The sequence below is a fragment of the Pteropus alecto genome, unplaced genomic scaffold (assembly GCF_000325575.1).
Source record: "Pteropus alecto unplaced genomic scaffold, ASM32557v1 scaffold24, whole genome shotgun sequence".
In the NCBI taxonomy this organism is placed as follows: Eukaryota; Metazoa; Chordata; class Mammalia; order Chiroptera; family Pteropodidae; genus Pteropus; species Pteropus alecto.
The window spans coordinates 16622985-16628984 of record NW_006439192.1 but is presented as its reverse complement, the minus strand read 5'-3'; positions in this window follow the sequence as shown (position 1 = coordinate 16628984).

Here is a 6000-nt window from a genome sequence, read left to right as displayed (position 1 = left end):
GAGAAGACCTTTTAATGAGACACCACGGTGCTTCCACTACTCAAGGCCAGATGAGGCAGATTGCTCTTATTCCCAGAATCCCTGTTATCTCCCACTGCTGACTACACATTCTGTGTGTGCATAGCTGACAAGAGAACATGACAAGTTGAAAATGTGTGCCTCTTGCTCGAAATGAATAATGCCTCATCTTCCTATGCCCGAACCTAGGGTAGAAAATAATCAACCCCTCCAGTTTTCATCTTCTCCAGAGTAAGGAGCAGAAAAGTTGAGCAAGTTCTTTTGTATTATAGCAACATATAAATAGAAGAGCTGCGCAAGGTCTCCCAATTTCTGCCTGATAGTCGATGTGTGTCTGCAATGGCATCAATCCACTGTGGACCTCAGTAATTATGACTGAGAGTAACAGGACAAAAAGGGATAGATCCCAAGGTATCCGTCAAATCTTTTGCAGATGATTCAGGAACCAGAAGTCAATCATTTAAATTAAAAAAAAAAAAAAAATCCCAGAAAGGGCTAGTGAAACAGATGGAGTCATAGCATCCATATGACAAGAAGTAGGGAGCAGATTTCAAGAAATACAAAGCTAATGTTGCATTGTGTTGGAATAGTCTCTCGGAAAAGAGGAACACGTTCACCAAATTACTGATGAGGAAAGGGTTGATTTTAAGATGTTTGGTTAATTAAATCGGCAAAGCATAATAGCAACATAATTCGAAGACAATAGAATAAAAGAGATACCCATAGTATTCTGAAGTGCACTATCTCTCTGCCTCTGTACTTAGAGATAAAACTACCCAAGAGATTCTCAGATGGTTGGTGGGATTCATAATCCCAAAAATTTACCTTATGAGACAAACATGGCAAAAAAATGTTATGACCCCAATGCAATGGCCAAGTTTTCACTGGATTACTTCTATTCACATACATTTCTTTCTCTTGACATAGATCTTACAGAAATAATTTAACTCATGTGCTCAATATGAAATTAGGGAAAAGACCCCAATACTGACACTTTTAAACGGTTGAAACTTTAATATGCAAATTTGTAAGACTCCTATTACTAAGCTTGAAGCCTGAAAACATCAAGTACAAAGTGCTAAAACACCTTGAAGGGAAAATCAAAGAAGTCTTTTTTCATCACAATAATAAATGTTTTAAAAGGTTTATTATTTCAGTAACAACCCCCCACCTCCACCCCACTTCCTGCAACATACTTTTCATTTTATAAAGGTGTCTGTATCTTACTCAAATATAAACATACTTGTTTATAAGAAGAAACATGGAAGGAGCCAGAGTATGAAATCTCTTGGCTTAATGAGGGGAAACAAAAAGTAAACAACTAAGGTACAGACATGTACACTGACGAATTTCCCATAAAGAAAGCTAACCAAGTTGTGTAAGGAATCCTAACAGCTTCCCTCCGCCCTGTTTCTGCCCAAATCTATTTAGAATACAGTGGTTACCTTTGTAAGAGAAACACATTAGCTAACAGAGGTGACATTAGTTTCTCTTAATGTATTTGGAATAATTCACGAGCTAAGCGTTCACCAGTGGCAGTTCTCAAAAGACACCATTGTCCCTCCCCTCCAGCAGTGCATCTGCTATAAGATGTCATGCATGCAGGCTTATTCTGCTGCCCAGAAGTTATCAGCCTGGTAAAGACATTAGAGGTCATGATCCTGCAGGCAAATGTTAAGGAACAATTTTTGTGGCACATATCTAGCAGTATGTTCCATTAAAATCAAATTTAAAAGAGGATTTTTAAAAAGACTTCAGCAACGCTCACACCTGGACCACTGCCCAGTAATGAGAAGCTGAATCATGCCATCTTTTTGACCCTGATTATTACAGATAGAGAATGAATATAATTTTTCCTATGTAAAATCAGATGCTTTAATAAATTTGGTAAATTCATTTCATCTGGTGTTATTTCTAATAGCTTTGGGGTGCACGAAGGCATAATAGATGGTTTAGCTTTATGAAGAGGCAGAAAATAATATAGTTAGTGTTCAAATTCAACTGATCAGAACTAAGAACAGATGCGATCATTATTTACAAGTGACTTTAAAGAGACAGTTTCTGTTAGAAGGAGCAATTAGACTGTGGAATGTGTCTTCTAGAAAGGTGAAAAGGATGTGGTAATGGGTTTCAAAGTATATTTATGTGGAGTAAACATCTGATAAAAGTTTCTGAGGGCTTGTTTCAGCTAATTCTGCTTTCCTACTCACTCTTCTGAAGCTTTCCTTCAAAGTATAAATTATGCAATGTGGCTTTCTTAATTTCTCGAGGATAGTTTTCTTACTCTGATACTTCAAAAAGAACTTGATGAAATATTCTCCATCTGTTAGTATTAAACATATATATAGTACAGATAGATTCTGATATCAATGAAGGGCTATGGTATCCACTTGGGTAAACTAAGGCATGTATCATCAGATACTCTGTAGAAAACAGGAACTGGTGTTACATCATAATTATTTTTAAAACGAGAAGCTGGCTGGTATAAAAATCTCTGGGAACTTTGACCCACTATTGACTTTGTTATCCTTTCATAGCAGGTTAAATGAAAATCTTTCTTTCTAGTCTGAGTGTGATTTTCTTTCTTTTTTTCTTTTTAGTTGATAACAGGAAAAGAAATTTACTCATGCCATTAGCAGATTACTGTATGTTATTTCTATTACTGTCAAGATAATATATGTGAATGGTCCTTACATCCCTTCATATGTGGGAGCTATCAATTGCTAAGTGAGATCACTCTAAAAATTATTTTGTAGAATTAATATTAACTTATAATATTGTATATCTTTTACCCATGTACAATTTTAACAGCTAAATTTGCAATTCTATACTTTCCTAAGTCACTTCGGAAATTGCTTTGAATGTCTAATATACAAAAGTAATTATCTTTATAAAAGTTAAGGGAAATAGCTATTACATAGTCACTAATTTTTGCACTTGAAGGTTAGCAACGCCTCCACAGAATGGGGCAGATGAGGACTTTCACTAATTTTCACTGGAAAATCCCAACCCTGCAGGATCTTTGCCAAACTGTAATCATTGTAAGTGCCTGCTGGATCATTTAGATGCCCGGAGCAGGATGTCAGGTAAAGAAGTCCTGTTTTTCTCTCTCGCTCTTGCTCGCTCACTCGCACGCTCTCGCGCGCTCTCTCTCTCTCTCTCTCTCTCCCCCGCCCCCCACACTTAATTCTCTCAGCCCACAGAAGAGGGAATTCTTGTTGTTTGTCACATTGGAGGGACCAACTTCTCCAAGTATATGATAGCCTCAAAATGTCATTTTTTACATAGCAAGACCACTTAGGTATGAAAACAGCAGTTTGACTGTGTCAATGTGAAATATTTGAAAGCATCTACTGTATGGCTTTCAAACATCTAGAAGTTTGAAATAATTTACAAATGGAATTTGGGTTTCCAAGAAAGAAATTTTAACCAAATATCAAGTAAGACATTGTTTCAGTTATTTTTAAATATATATGTAAAGAGACGAGAGAACAGTTGGGTTAGACAAGACACACGGGAAAAAAAAGATGGGTAAATGAGGGAAAGCTCAGTAAATGACAAGGAGAAATACATAATTAGCCATTTATACCACCAAAATGACATAATTTTAATAGGCATGGAAGAACATATAATTAGTATGCTTTTCTGAGAAAATTTTTATTTCTAGTTTTCTCCATGCCTTCTTTCCTACATTATTAGTACCGTTAGGTAGCTAGTCAGACATGTGCAACAGGGGGTAACAAAAGAATAGGGGTGCAGCCTAGAGACCACTCAAAGAACACCCCAATGGTAGTAGAATTCTGGGTAAGCACATGTGCACTAGAGAAAGAGTTATATAGCAGCCAGGCGTCAATCAAAATGACCTCACTTGCCAATTACCTACTAATGCCTTTGGAACCGCCCATCGTGACCCAAATATAATGCAGATATTCCCACTGCTGGGCCCTTTTTTAATCCTCTTGTTGTCGTTGTGGTTGTTATTACAGTACTCTGTTACAGCGCTCATCGCTGGAACCATGTGCCTCCTTGGGGCATATTTTGTCTTTCTAAAATATACTTTTAATGAAACTATTAAATTTCAGTGACCTGTGATTCTTCACTGCCGTCATCTGAGGAAGAACCAAGAGAAAATGCTGACTACACGTCTGCACCGCTGTTATCCCTTTCCCTCCCACTGCTGTTGGGGTATCACCAAACATGTATCAGCCCCAATGGAGACAGTACCCATGCCTTGAAAAGATGAATATTCATCCATCTACTATAAGAAATACACCTAAACCTGCACAAATCATCTCCTTGGTTATATACTGAGTACTGAAAGGGAAATTCTTCTAAACTAAAACTGAAAATAATATGTTCAGTGAGTACCTACTATAAGTTAATGACTCTTTGACACATATTCACATACATTAGCTTTTTCTACGGTATTTTTATTTAAAAATTGTCCTGTTTCAAATATCCTAGAATTTGAGAAATAAGTAATTTAGAGAAATGTTTAAAATTTTCTGCAAAAAGCTAACAGATGATTTTTCCTTCTTCATCCCTTCACCTTTTTCACCCAGTTCCCCAACCCCCAAATTAGTAGTTACAAAACAGTCACAGGGATGTAGGGTACAATATTAAAAAATAAAAAAAGAAAAAAAGAAAGAAAGAAATGAATAGATGAACTTTCTATATGGTATTTGAGATTACTGAGATTACTGTCTTACTTGAGTATTATTATATTATGGAATTTCAGAATATTAAATGTTCATAGTTTAGAGATTTTTAGGAAGTTGAATAAAATAGGTAAAAAGCATTTCTCCAATGGAATACAGTATTTCTCTGATAAAGAAGTATATTTTATATTTCTATCTCTGAACATGCTAAAACTTAAGATCAAATTTCAATGTTGACATTTAAAAAAATTCTCCATTAATCATCCATAGGAATTAATGGCCTAATGCCTCAAAGTATCATATTTTATTAACTTGTGTTTTACTGTGGTTCCATGGTCAATGCCCAGGTGTATTTATCCCTTATGACATTAAATATTTATTATGTGCCTGTAATTACCTCAAGATCTCATAGATTTATTTGCTTTCCCTAGTTCTTTTTGAGTCCATGTAGCAAGTCCTTTGAGAAATAAGCAACATTGTTCCCGAGATAAGATTTGGGTGCTGTTATAGAAATGCATATAAATTAAGGGGTTCGTTATAGGATAATGCCCCAACAGTTCTATCAGTCAGAAAAAGGTTTTTCAAGAAATACCTTATGGTGTCCACCAATGTATATTTACCATCTGAGAGTGAGCAAAAAATTAAGAGAAAGAGAGAGACTTCTTTATAGATCAGGAAAAAGACACTCAAGTCATTTCTTGCCCTTCCTCAGCAAAGAGCCCCTTTGCAGAGTGTTCATGGCAGCTCAGTAGAAAAAGGTCAGTAATTTCCTCACCCCTGATTCTATTTGACTGGACTCCAGGGAAAGCTGCTTGAGTTATAAACCTTTTGCCAAAATGCAATGAACGCAAAACCTTTACTGTCTACTCCTGTGGTTACAATTCATAAAGCCAATCTTTGAGACAAGCTGTAGTCTGTTGTCTGTAGTAAGAATTGTAAATGAGCTGCTGAGACATCCTGCTTGGGGAATTCCGTTAAAAAAGGTTAAGTGGAAATTGCCCTTTCGATTAGTCTAAACATTCCCATTATAAAAGTAGATGAAACTATTAGGTAGAAATAAAAGTTTCAAAAAAAAATGATAAGAATGCATTCTTGGAAGGCAATGCAGAAATGTAAAATCGGGCTTATGTTCTCTGTAAATTCTTATAAAATTATATCTATTAATAGGTTAAGTAATAACATTTTATTACTATTGTAGAAAGGACGTGAACCAAAAGTTCATTTTAGAAAGTAAATTCTAAATTATGACTATCTAAAGAAATGTATTAGACTACTCTAAGCATACAGTTCACATACTATAAACTACACATTGACTCTTTTAAAT